The 14851-nt window shown below is 30.0% G+C and overlaps 2 long non-coding RNA genes across 2 annotated transcripts; one reads left to right on the plus strand and one right to left on the minus strand.

The window, feature by feature from the left end:
* The first annotated feature begins 1641 nt into the window (after nucleotides 1–1641).
* On the plus strand, nucleotides 1642–5900 carry LOC139906823 (uncharacterized). Its single transcript, XR_011782807.1, has 2 exons — nucleotides 1642–1828; nucleotides 1893–5900. It is a non-coding gene; the product is annotated as an uncharacterized lncRNA (long non-coding RNA).
* Nucleotides 5901–9487: 3587 nt separating this feature from the next.
* On the minus strand, nucleotides 9488–11022 carry LOC139906821 (uncharacterized). The gene is made up of 3 exons (XR_011782804.1): nucleotides 10330–11022; nucleotides 10139–10277; nucleotides 9488–10076 (listed from the first exon to the last, which is right to left on the minus strand). It is a non-coding gene; the product is annotated as an uncharacterized lncRNA (long non-coding RNA).
* Nucleotides 11023–14851: the final 3829 nt, after the last annotated feature.

A 14851-nucleotide genomic window follows, 5' to 3' on the forward strand; every position in this document is an offset into this window, starting at 1 on the left:
GATATATTTTTCTTATTTTAAAAATAATATATTTGTTAATTCTATGATGAATTTTTATACACATTGAATAAGAAAGAGCAACAATTTTTATATTCCATTGGCTCTTTCTTTCTTCTTCTTGCCAAATTATTATTTTTTTTTTTTTTTGCTTTCTAGGAGCCTCACACACACTTTCTCTTCCTCTCAAATCAGTATGATCCCTACTTTTCAACTTTTAACATGCTATTTTCAAAAATGATAGTTGAAGAGCTCTATTAATATTTTAACTTCACACAATAAATCTATAAGTTGTTGATAGGTACTGTTTTTCAATTAAACTATTATAATAGATTCTATTTTTTTAAATCTTATGTAAGAATAGATTACTAGTAAAAATATATTTACACATAGTTACAACTATTTTCAGTAAAATATAATAAAAGAAATAAAGAACAAGGGATATTCACATTATAGTAATATTCACCTGATTTATAATAACAAAGAAAAATAGACTACTGAGTGCAAAACTGAAAATTGCTGGTTTGTATACAAAAATGCCCGGAATGATGTCATAAAAATATGATAATTCTGAAACACCATGAATGTTTAACGACAATGCAAAAATAATATATCCCCCCCTCTTAAAATTGAGTTAACTTAGGATACTATTCTGTGTTTATTGGTCTGCAATTTCAATTGGGCATATATTTCAATTATTCTATACTAAAATACACAAATAAGGATTTATTATCATGAAAGCATCCCACTAAATAACAATTTAACTATAGCCATTGATTCTGCTTAATTTAATAGGAAGCGTCTCTTTAAATTTGGTGATTGTAATGAAAAGGGTCTTTTTCGATAGGAGTGCACCTCAACTGTGAAAAAAACACTCAAATTTCAGCAAACCCCAAATTTAATTTTTAATTCAGTAAACATAAGTCTTGTCTTTATATCTTGAACTAATAGTTAAGGGTAATAATTTTGGTAAGAATAGAAAAGCGTGCGAGGAGAAGAGAAGAAATACTTATGGCATCATTGATTAAATAATATACATCTTCTTCTATCAATCAAGAACGTTATCATTTCCGCCTTTATTATTCAATATTAATATAATATTAGATGGTGATAGTCGATAGAGAACTGAATAAAATACCTAAAATAACGTCGCCTTCTGTCTGGATTTCTGAAAATGGAGGCCCAGTAATTTGGAAAATACTTACCGGATGAGAAACAGATAGTTTGTCGGATTTGTCGAAATAAATGTGTTTTTGGTCTCCTATCTAGAATTACACGCCACTCATTATTCTCATATCTGAGAATGGATATTCATCAAAAAAATCAAGTTAATGATGAATACATCAAGTCAGACTTTAATTCTGATCTCACAAAGATGCTTATTGCATGTAATATAACCTTATCCATTGCTAATCATCTATGTTCAAAAAATTTATGGAGAAATACACGGGTAAACCTATCTCTTCCTGAGGAACCATCAATAAATTAATGGAGGATGTTGGTACTGATGTCATTTATAGAAATACATATAAAAATGTTTTGAGTCGTCCACACCAAATGACGATCAAGTTATCAGTAAAAAGTATAAAATATTTACAAATTTCGAAATGAAACTCTGAATTTTGTACTATCTAACAGTAAGTATTCAACTTTTTTTTTAAATCTAACCCTAAAATATGATTCTATTTTAGCTAAACATATCAAGAATTATGATACACAACTCATTAAATAGTAAAAACAACTGCTTAAATGGTCACAACAACGGGGGTAGTAGCTTTGGATGGTTCGCAACTAGTTTGTCTGAGACTAGTTTCTTCACTTAAAGACTTGGGTATGATAATTAGGTTTCCCAATATTACATAGTCAATAAATATTACTTTTTTTTATCACTTAAGGCTTAGCTATGGTTGATAGGCTCCAAGAAATGGGGTCCAGAAAACTCATAAAAGACAAAAACAACTACTTAAATGGTCACAACAACGGGGGTAGTTACATTGGGTGTATCATTATAATTAGCATTTGTGAAATCCTTCATGATAATAGTATGTTGTTATATAAGCATAAATAACGGTAAAAATATCTTTTTTTCATGCTCTTAATAAGGAGTAATATCGCCGGACATTACTACATAATTAGCTTTTGCTCTTAATCTTTAAGATGGATTTATTTCTAACATTTTTTGATTAGTATAATTTTAAGATTTTGACATTTACTTTATTATTATTAATTAGTTAGATCTCATCGGTAGAGATATATCTATCCTGTGCACAATTGCATATAGCAACTTCCACATGAAGAAGAGGGGTGATTATCTTTTTGATTAAACTCCACGTCTGGTTTGAGTTTTGCAACCTAAAGTTATGACATATTTAACTGGATTCCAGTGTCAGAACAAGAAAATATTATTTGGATCAATCTATAATTTCAATATTCTGTATATATAATTTATTGTTATTAGTTATATGATTCCAATTGTTTAATTTTGTATATTTAACATAAATGTATGATGGTATATTTCTTATTAAGTAGATTATATTTAAGTAAAGCCTTCTTTCTTAAACCTGGAACTTCAAATATATTTTGAAATACTCTACTTTGTCGTTTCATTAGCTATTATTCTGAGAATAAGGTTCATAATAAATTACAATTTCATAGAGTGTGACGTTTTCAAATCTACTGTAACGGTCAAAAAATGTCTTAGTCAATTATACGTAGTATATCTTCATTAAGCATTTTGATAATAAATACTTTCGTTATACCCTCAAAAATCATAATAAAGCAGGCAGATGATAATCACATCAGTATTTTAAACAATAATACCATATGTATTTTTTCCCCCCTTCTCCTTGCACGCGTTTTTCTCTACAATATTATCAACTTTACTAATAGTATATGGTTCAACATTGAACAGGGAGTTTATTCTAAAACTTGTTTCTCAATTGTTTAAATCTATTTTCCCATTACTATATCTTTCATAATCGTATGATGATGACTAATATGATGAATAGAAAATATCATGTACTCCGTAGAAGAAAGCTCTCATGTAAATCGGTTGGAAGAAGTGCTAATTAGCTAATTATCAGCTGACAATTATAATATCATTAGAAATGAAAGATTATTTATATTGGACAAGGATATTGGATTAACGATTAAGCATTAGTATAATATCAGGAAAGAGCATTTGTTTATACTCCGTTATGATCGAGAATGTGTAAAAAGATGAGACAGTTGGCTTTAGATTGTCAAAAAGCATTAACCTAATATATTGAGTAATATAAGACACTTGAAATTTTTCGAAGGCCTAAAAACCTTTGTATAGAATTTTCTCCAAGTATAAGCACCACAATTAAGCAAACTAGATAATTACATAAGTGTTAAATCAATAATTATAGAGCCCTCTCTGTCGACATTAAATATGTATTTATATTTATTAAATAGATAAATATATTGATGGAATTAAACATAGACAAACGAATGTATATTTATATTTGTTTTACAAGTTAATGAAGTTGGAGACGGAATATCACTTCCAATTTGATGGAAGGAATATATAGAGTTAAAATATTCATGTTTTTGATAAATATCAGTGAGACCATTGGTACAAATGTAGCAAAATTTTTCAATGTAATTGTATTATACTAGAAAAGTAAACATAAAAATTTGTTGAAAGATACTATAACTCACTTGTTATGGTTTTGGGTACGTGTACTATAGTCTACCATCAACACATTTGGCATTGTTGTTGTACTTGGAGAAACCGAGATTTGTAATATTCTCCTTGACTGTAATTATTTGGATGATTTTGGACCACTCGCCCAGCACCTCAAATATATAATTTTATTTCCTCCATAGCTCTTAAAACATCTTTCTACTTCCAGGTCTTCTGTAGTAGTTTCGCGGTAGAAGTAAGAGATCTCAACAAAAATTTTTATCCATTCCTAAAATTTAGTTTCACCCACCCTCTTAAAAGTGTCGATTCCTGTTACTTAAATTTATTTCTTATCCTTTAAGTCAAAATACTCGATATTTTTGATTTTCATGTCAATAGACACCATTTCTCCTTTAGGTCCTATAACTTCAGTTTTGTATGTTTTTTTCATATTTTCCAATCTCGAGCCAATGTTCATGGGGACTTTCATCTAAAAAGATGAGTAGCCGTAGCCATACCGAACTTGAGCTCCTACAATTTCATCTTTAGTAAAGCCAAAGCGAAGGATGCTCTGTATTATGTCAATTGCTTCATATTTACGTTATTGAATGCATGATTGCTGTGGACTCGGTTAGACTAATGACAAACATTTCCCACCTGTATTTTGAGCTCAGATCAATTTTTTACACAGCTTCTTTGATATTTTTCTCTCTTTTAGAGATAACATTAGCGAGTGTTATTAAATTAATTAAGAAAAAAAAATTATCTTACTGGTAGATCGTTCGTCTGACTTACAGCCTCAGCAAGGGAGAAGAAGAGCGCGCTGATGCAGAGGAAGAACCTTCAATAAAAGGATCATTCAATAGGCGCCTTTTATTATGAAATCACTAATTAAGGTCAAATATTATCACATACCACTTCTTAATCACTGAATAAATACTTGTTGTTTCACTGGTATGTAGAAATTGATTTCAATGTTAGAAACAGTTTCTACCCTTCTTAAATCTATTTTTATACAGCGAGAAAAATATGACACCTTCATTTTCTATAAATGCATAGATTAAATACTTTAAATTAAACTGTATTACAGGTAGAACAACAAAAAGTGGACTATTAATTAATGTTTTCTCATTATTATTAAAATAGTTTGTGATTATTTTTTTGATATTCTATTTCTGCGCCGTCTTTTTTACATACACAAACTATACCAATCATTTAGTAATTTCATCATCATGTGCGAGCAACAAGCAAAAAGGCAGCGCATCTCAGATTTTCTAGATGCTGGAGTTGATGTGATGAATATTACAGACATTGTTAAGTGTTCTAGGAACGTGTTTTTTAAGTTGGCCAAGATGAAAAAAAAAAAAAGATGAAATTACCTCTTCAGGATGTGGAGAAGTGGAGGGCATAATATAAAGAGGGATTCAAAATTCCTGTTAAGTTTGGAGAAGAAAATAAAGGCGGATCCGAATCGCCTCACCAACGACTTGTCTGTGGCTCCCAGGACCATCGGGAGGACTATAAATTACAACATGGGACTATTTTCTTTCATAATGGCCCCACACCACCTTCTGATAGATGACATGTTGTGCAAGAAAAGGGAAGATTTTCTCAGTTGATCAATTCTACAACTGTTGGAACGACCGCTGGCTTGCGGAAACAAAAGAATAGGTCCAAGGTGGTTAGACCACAAAATATCCGGCCCAAACAATGGTCCTTGGTGTTGTGGAAAGAATATGCCATCGTTTTTTTTCAAGGCTGGAGAAAAAATCGGCCAGGAGGCCCATTAAAAGTTGATGAGGTACACTATCTTAGCATGGCTAAAAACTAACTACCCGTAGGGTTACTACTTGTGCACTCAAGACTTTCCGCTTCTTACACGTCTGACAAGAACCAAAAGTTACTTCCAGATAATATGGCTCGATTCTGGTACAAAGAGATTTGGCCCCTTCTTAATTTGATTTGACCCTACTGGACTTTTCTATATGGGACAATTTGAAAAAGGGAACCAACAGGATTTCAAACTCAAATGTGGACTCCCTGAAGTCATCCATAGTGGTTGCATGGGGCAAGTTGTAAGATAAATTTGTCATCACCTCCTGCATGGGCTTCAGGGGATGTGTAAAGACCGTAATTGATAATGAAAAATTGCCATATTGAGTTAAAATTTACACAAAAACATTTTCTACGTGTTTTGTTAACATTATTTTTTTCTGTATTATGGAAAATATAAAATTATTGATGTATTTCTAAATCCATGTTTGAGTACATGTTTTACTGGCCTATCTTATATATTCAGGTATGCGAAAAATTAAGATATAAGTTTGTCTTATTTTTTATATGATTTTTTCATTTTTATTGTATAATGTAAGTATAGTCTTAATATTAGGTATATTCTTTTAATAAAAAATGTTGATAGTAATGTAGCAATGCTAAAATTAATTATTTTAAGCAATGATAAAAAATAATAATGAATTATATATGAAGAAATCTATAAGTAGAATAAAAAATAAAAATTACATTCACAAATATATTTTAAATATTGTTATCAATAAGAACATTTATCTCCTTTACTTTTTCCGAGTTGTTTAACATAATAATCCACTATTTATAACCGAATTCTCTAACGTGTAGCATTTGTTGCTGGAGATAAGATAATTTTGCAATATGCAGTGAATTTTCGTTTCTTGACATCAGAATGTAAGAATATATATTTTTCACCTAGGATTTAAAAGGTTGGCTTTAGAAAATTGTTGACGACAAAGTTCATATATATCATATAGAAATGGACTAAAATTTCAATTAATGAGCTGTTTATGGAGGATGAGAACTGTAGCAGTTTTAGTGGATTATTCTGTATTTTCATGGAAATCCTTATTTCTTGTTTAAGTATAGGACGATTAAGTAAAAAAATATGGAGGAATGTATCTATTCTTTAACATAGAGACAATGATTGAAAGGTTATCAGTCTTGATGTGAATGGGCATTTGCACAATGAAGGATCCTTCCATAAAAGAAGATGAGATCCTGGAGTGTGGCACAGAAATGCGAGATCCCTTGAGCAGGAAGTCGAAGAGAGGATCAAAAATGGTATATACTGGATATCCTCCAAACCATAAAAATATTTACTCGTAGGAAGGGCAAGGATGGGTGGTTGCGGATCTATATATACGAATGCTTCGTGGTTAAAATTTTAACTTTTTATACCTGCTCTAACGTCACAAATCAAGCCTTCTAATTAGTTTGACCATCAGTCTATACGGTACAACAATTTGAAAAGGAACTTTGCTCGGTTTATTTTATTGACCTACTTTGTATTTCAAGTTACCTTGACTTTTTCCTATTTTTTTCCTTGTCATTCTTTTCTAAAATCTTGAAAATATTTGCTCAAAAAGGTAATTAGGGAAAAGTTCATCTTGGCTTATCAATAAAAATCCTTTTGTAAGATATTAAATCTATGTTGGCATGGAAACTGAGATTTACGGGGCCAAATAATAATTAAAAAAAGTATACCTCTCTGAAAGGAAGAGGAAATTATAATCTTCTTGTGTTAGACGAAAATACGATCAATGAACACAGTATTGATATTTCCTTTGTAGTGTCATTGTTAGTATGTACTTATTTAATAAATTTGGAAGATTTTAAGAAGGCTGAGAACCGAACAATTATAGTTATTGAAGTCATAGGTCTCAACCACATTTTTGGCATTTTCATTATCGTTGGAGCAGGTTATTGTAAAAAAGCAATCGAAAGAAGAATGTTGTAGAAAAATTAACACTCTATAACTAGTTTATCTTCGCAAATATGTATTAAAATGTTCAGAAAATTGAAAATACTTAGATGTAAATGTTGCGTTGGCATTTTTTTGTGCAAAAAACATCGTTTTGTGGCATTTCTTCTTATAAACTGAAAATTGACGTTTGATGAAAAAATGGAAGAAAAAGGAGAGAAAAAATAAAATAAGTGAAAAATTATTCAGAAAGTGACAGATATTTCAATTAAACATCAATTTTATTTTGAAAAATTTATATGCAAACCAATCTACAGAAAAATTTCTACAAACTTGATTTTATTGACTAATTCCATTGGAAGTTATTTTTTTGCACCTGAAATGAATGAAATTGCAATTTTCATCGATTTTTTTTTTTTTTGACCAAAACTTTTTTTGATTTTGAATAAATTTAGAAAATGTAGCTATTTGTATAGTCGTATTCGAAACGCCAATCACTTATTCATAAATAAATCAACCCCTATCTAGTCTCCTTGACCTCCCAAAAATCGAAACCCCCGTTTTAGCTTGTCCTAGCTTAAAAGAGGGACCTATGTAAAATTTGAGCCTCTTAGGTTCAATAGTGTGGGAACGTATAAAGCAAACCCCCCCCACACACACACAATCTATCCTTTATATATATACAAAAACAAAAACAAAAGTTGTATTTTCTTTTCATATTCTGTATAGGAACAAAAGCACAAGAACAGAGACCTTTAAGCAATATTTTGTGGTCTCAGTTCCGGTTATAGTTCAAGAACCGGAACCACTTAAACCGCTAGACATTGATTAATTTTAATTCTGGTGATCAAAAACGATCGATCACTAAGCCATGCAATTCCATTCAGTTATAATGGTATGGATGAAATCAGTAATGTAATCAATAAATCTAGAGCAATAATGTTATCTGTTTATGACATATAAGACCTACGTTATAGCAATTAATGAATTTCTTACACATTTTCGTCAAAGTTTTCATCAATAAAACCTACATAGTACAATCAATATAAAAAATCAAATATTAAGATATATTTTTCATATTATACTCGTATGTACCGATATTCATATTTGGCGTGTAAGTAGTTTGTGTAACGTCAGTTTTTTTGTTTTTTTTGGGGGCAAAGAATTGTATAAATTATTATTTGTGTATTCAAATATCCATTAAATTAATTAAACAACTAATTTTTAAAATTGAAGATTAGTATATTACTAAATATTCATAATCTTAGAGATAAGGTGTTATAAAACTACAGAAATTCCTGCCTTAATTTGTCTGAAAGTGAGACTTAGCTTCAAATGGTGCGCAATTAGTTTGTGTATCTTCCGTTTCTTCGGGTATTTGTATGGATATTTTTCCTAGATTCGAACATGCTGATGTGTAATTTATTTTAGATAATTATAAGTCCTTTTAAATACTCAACACATTAATGTACTTTTCTTTCTTAGCTTTAAAAATGATTTACATGACGAAAAATTATGATTCTACATAGAATTAGAAGTATGACTGGATAAAACGGATTTTATTTCTACTTATAATTAATATACTTATTTATGTATAAAAATATCTCGTTATATTTTGTATACATATTTACATTTGTCGCTAATAATTTATTGAATCATTTTGGAATATTCAATATTAATAACTTCTTTTAGTATAATGGGTATAGTTGATAATATTGAGAGAAAAACGCGTGCGAGGAGGAGGGGGAAAAAAGACATATGGTATCATTGTTTAAAATACTGATGTGATTATCATCTGCCTGCTTTATTATGATTTTTGAGGGTATAACAAATGTATTTATTAGCAAAATGTTTAATGAAGATATACTACGTATAATTGACTTCGACGTTTTTATCCGTTATAGTAGATTTGAAAACGTCACACTCCATGAAATTGTAATTCATTATGAACCTTATTCTCAGAATAATAGCTAATGAAACGACAAAGTAGAGTATTTGAAATATATTTGAAGCTCAAAGTTTAATAAAGAAGGCTTTAATGAAATATAATCTACATACTAAAAATAAACCATTAAACATTTAAGTTAAATATACAAAATTAAACAATTAAAATCATATAACTATTAATAATAATAAATTATAAATAAAGAATATTGAAATAATAGATTGATCCAGATAATTTTTTCTTGTTCTAACATCGGAATTCAGTTAAATATGTCATAACTTTAGGTTGCAATACACAAGCGAGACGTAGAGTTTAATCAAAAAGATAATCACCCCTCTTCTTCATGTGGAAGTTGCTATATACAATTGTGCACAGGATAGATATATCTCTACCGATGAGATCTAACTAATTATTCATAATAAAGTAAATGTCAAAATCATAAAATTAGACAATAAATATATTAATAAAAAAATGTTAGAAATAAATTCATCTTAAAGATTTAGAGCAAAAGCTAATTATGTAGTAATGTCCGGCGATATTACTCCTTATTAAGAGCATCAAAAAATATTTCCCCCCGTTATTTAGGTATGCTTATATAACAACATACTATTATCATGAAGGATATACACAATTGTTAATTATAATGCAACACCCAATGTAACTACCCTCGTTGTTGTGACCATTTAAACAGTTGTTTTTGCCTTTTATGAGTTTTCTGAACACCATTTCTTGGAGCCCATCAACCATAGCTAAGCCTTAAGTGATAAAAAAGTAATATTTATAGACTATGTAATATTGGAAAACCTAATTATCATACCCAAGTCTTAAAGCGAAGTAAGTAGTCTCAGACAAACTAGTTGCAAACCATCCAAAGCTACTACCCCGTTGTTGTGACCATTTAAGCAGTTGTTTTTGCCCTTTACTGAGTTGTGTATCATAATTCTTGATATGTTTAGCTAAAATAGAATCATATTTTATGGTTAGATTTTAAAAAAATTGAATACTTACTGTGAGATAGTACAAAATTCAGAGTTCCATTTCGATATTCGTAAATACTTTTTACTGATAACTTGATCATCATTTGGTGTGGATGACTCAAAACATTTTTATATGTATTTCTATATATGACATCAGTACCAACATCCTCCATTAATTTAGTGATGGTTCCTCGGGAAGGGATATGTTTACCCTTGTATTTCTCCATAAATTTTTTGAACGTAGATGATTAGCAATGGATAAGGTTATATTACATGCAATAAGCATCCTTGTGAAATCAGAGTTAAAGTCTGACTTGATGTATTCATCGTTAAATTGATTTTATAGATGAATATCCATACTCTAGTTATGAGATGAGGATAATGAGTGGCGTGTAATTCTAGACAGGGGACTAAAGGCACATTTATATCGACAAATCCGACAAACCATCTGTTTCTCATCCGGTAAGTATTTTCCAAATTCCAAGGCCTCCGTTTTCAGAAATCCAGACAGAAGGCGACGTTATTTTAGGCATTTTATTCAGCTCTCTATCGACTATCCCCACCTAATATTATTATATTAATATTGATTAATAAAGGCGGGAATGATAACGTTCATGATTGATAGAAGAAGATGTATATTATTTAATCAATGATGCCATAAGTAATTCTTCTTTTCTCCTCGCACGCTTTTGTATTCTTACCAAAATTATCACCCTTAATAATGGGTCATAAGTGATTTTCTGTATATAACTTTAAAATTTTTTCGGAATTCTAGTCACATGGAAGAAATACGCTTTTTTCCCCGTTGCAGGTTGGGTGTAACATTTTTTTTATTTTTTCAGAAGTTAACAATAATTTATATATGAGTAAAATTTACCTTCTGTGTAATTTAACATGAATATTATTTGTTTCGTTCCCTCTGTAGAATATCACAAATTAAAATAAATAATTAAGCATTTTATATTAGTATAAATTTTATTGATTAGAAGATAATTTTATAATTTTTCTAGTTTTTCAAAAACCTTTTTTTGAGTTTACAGCAGACCTTTTCATATTGATATCATCATTAAGTTTTCTTGAATAATTTTTAGGCATAATATTTTGTAATTGAACGGAACAGTGATTAAATAAGCTTTTAAAGGAATGATTAGATGGACAATTATGATCTAAGTAATTATCAAAATCGTAAATTTTTTCTGAACAAATAACAGAGAATCGTCTTCCTAAATGTTGGCATTGGAAAAACAGCTATTTTGATTTTTCCTTTTTCATTACACAATGTGCATTTTAATAACTAGAGAAAAACAGGAGTCCGTAGGAGAGTAGAGACCTCCTCTATTTATTTGCTCCAGAAGTTCGACTTTGTAACTGCTGTTACCAGATTCAGTGAAAGTAACTGAAGGGATATCTTTTGAAGATACCAGGAGGCCAAGTACAATATCTGCATTTGAGCATTGATATTTGTGACCTGGCAATATATCCAGAAATCACAAAAACAAGCTCTACATCACTTTTTTCTACCTTTGATTTGAACGGGTAAATATCTTGGTAATGTTGGACTTTAATACTAGCTGAATGAATGCCCTGTATTTATCGTATATTAAGACATCAAATTTTGCATGTGAAAGATTCTTATTTTCTTCTCAGCATCAAATACTTGTCTTACAGAAACATAATAGTTGGCTGCTGCAAAGAGCTGACGGTACTAACTAAACCTTTTTTCAATAAAATCGCTCTGTACTTGCCCAAGAAGAACGTATTTAAAGTCACACTTTGTTAAGAGGTATTCCGCAAGGTACTAGTAAAATGTATCACTGGAGTGAATGTTTCTATTGTGAGACTCAATTTGTGATTTGTACTTAAATTCAAGACAAAAAAATTAATATTTAACTGAATTATCTGTCATTTTCTGAATATTTTTTTAATTATTTCCTTTTTGTTTTACATCAAACGTCAATTGTCCATTTTTAAGAAGAAATGCTACAAACAATAATTTGAAACATATTATTAATTATTTTAACTTTCCATTTCTGGAACATTTTATTTGATAATTTTTTCCAATATTTTCAAAAATGAAACATTTATCGATGTTATTTTTGACGACATTATTCTCAATATATTTTTATTTTTGCAAATACGAAACAAATATTGGTATGTTTTTGTTTTCTTTACAATGGCAATAAATGCTATTCACATCTTTTTTGAGAAATTAGCGCAAACTAGTTTGCTTGCAATTTTCGATTTGGCAATTTTTTGACAAAAATAAAAGATGAACTTTTGATCAAAAAATTTTTTTATTGCATATATCATGCTATGTTCGTTGAATTTTATAACACATTTAAAAAAAAATTCATAATAATACGTATATATATATTATACAGGTGCTATATTATAATTAGGGCTGGGCATCAAGCCAGTAGGAGAAAGGGTGGGAGCGAAACATATGCTACTATTGATTAAAAATTTAAAACATCAGCTGCTTATCATGTTATTATTGTAAAGAATAGAATATCATGGGATTCTTCTTTAGAAATGGGAATCTTTTATATTTCCAACAACAACAATAGAAGATTGCCAATAAAAAAATAGATTAAACTGTCATTTCAGAAATAAAGAGTGGCCCACGAAACTTTTTCTTTTTGATATTGCTATAAAAAAAAAGACGGATGGTTCAATGATGAGAACCTATTAATCAAAAAAATAAACGATGATACTGGTAAATTCATCTCCGATCCTATTGCTAAAGATACTTTAGAAATTTTTAAAGATGACATAATTCAAATTCCCAAACTAAAGGAACTCTCGTTTCCAAGATGTACTGGGTGTCCGTTTGAACTCCTTGCTATCTTTGGCCACGCAAGTAAAAAAAGGTATGGGAGTTGCAGCTTATATAGTCTCAAAAACAGGACATAATATGCTCATATCACAGCTAGCATTCTCCAAAACCTCAATAATGCCCAAAAATCTACGTAAAGGAGCACATATTGAGGATACAGTAACGATTGCAGGAGCAGAACTACTTGCCTTCTTATGGCAATCAGAGTTGGACTTTATTTCCAAGAAAATTAAAAGGAAATTGTCACAAGTAAAGATAGGGTATTCTTTACAGACTCCCTTCTCAATCTTGAGAGAGGTAAAGGACACTGCAAAATCTGAAAAAACGACGATTAGTAAAAATCCTAGACAATGTTCAAGATTCATCTATCAGATCTTGTCCAGGTATTCTTAATGTAATAAAAAGTGTAATAAACACTCCAAATGAATCAATCTTGTCCACTTTATCCAACGGAAAATGTAGTTGTCAAGCAAGACATTCTTGAAAAGTTTTTGGACGATATGAAGACCAGAACATTTAAATGAATTAAGTATTAACGGAGAATGGTTAAAGTCTTATACCAACTCAATGAAAGAGGGTAATACAGTAATCCTAAACACTGAATCATTAGAGAAAAATTCATTGAAGTTACCAAGGATTATTTCAGTTCATAAAAACCAGGACATCGTTGTCAATTCAGCAACACTAAGCCTAACAAATGGCGGAAATTTTTTACGCTCTGTAAGATAAATTACTCTATTAGTGTCTAGTGTTGCTGAAAAAGAAATGTTGGAATCTAAATTGACTAATCAATTTGGACCTACTGAAAATGTGGAGAAGACGTTGACAGTCCCTTAGTGGGTGAACAATCGATTCAGGAGTGCCGATCTTTGGTTTGAGATTGACCTTTGCCAGAGAAAGGAAGTCAAAGAGGATAAAGTCATTTCTGGGGAAACAGCTACCATGTCTGTAGAACCAGTTTCTTACAATTCAGAAGATACAACAGAGAGATATGTTTCTGATAATCTCATAATCATGAATTGAGGAAGAAAAGACGACGTATAGAAAGTTGTATAAAATTATTAAAAGACGACCATTAAACATCTCAAACCATGCATGAAAATATAAATTAAACAACAATTCAATATAAATCGTAAAATTGTTAATATTAAAAATTATACAACTTGGTAAAACTATCGAGGAAATTGGACAACCTTACAACTTGTCTGTCTATTCCAAGCCCGAATTATGAATATAGCAAAAAACATTAAGCAATTTTTTGTTTAACTAAAGACCTGAGTAATGTTGTGAAAAAAAGTAACTTAGACACCAAACAAATTATAAAGTTATCAGGGAAATAGTTTGGCAATACAAGGTATCTGTTACAGACATTAATGTATTGTTTCTCTGAAGTTACACTTCAATGAATTAGTGAGACTTCCTGCAAAAATGTACAGCCTTACATCTTAGGGGTCTATCAATTCTAGTCGAAATTGAGTAGAATATACAAAGACAGAAAATGTCGTATTCTGAAAAAACCCGTCATTTTCTTAGGGGTCTGTTGGAATCTGAGCCTTCGTATACAACCCATATAATTACATATTAACAACCATGATTAGATTCACCTGTTTTTACTCTCCAAAAGTTTTGAGGTTTTTTCAGTTTCTTCTTTATTATATTATTCATTCGAAATATATAAGTTAAACCAAGGTTAATAAAAATATTATATATATATTAT

Source organism: Lepeophtheirus salmonis, chromosome 12, assembly GCF_016086655.4.
Source record: "Lepeophtheirus salmonis chromosome 12, UVic_Lsal_1.4, whole genome shotgun sequence".
Taxonomy (NCBI): domain Eukaryota; kingdom Metazoa; phylum Arthropoda; class Copepoda; order Siphonostomatoida; family Caligidae; genus Lepeophtheirus; species Lepeophtheirus salmonis.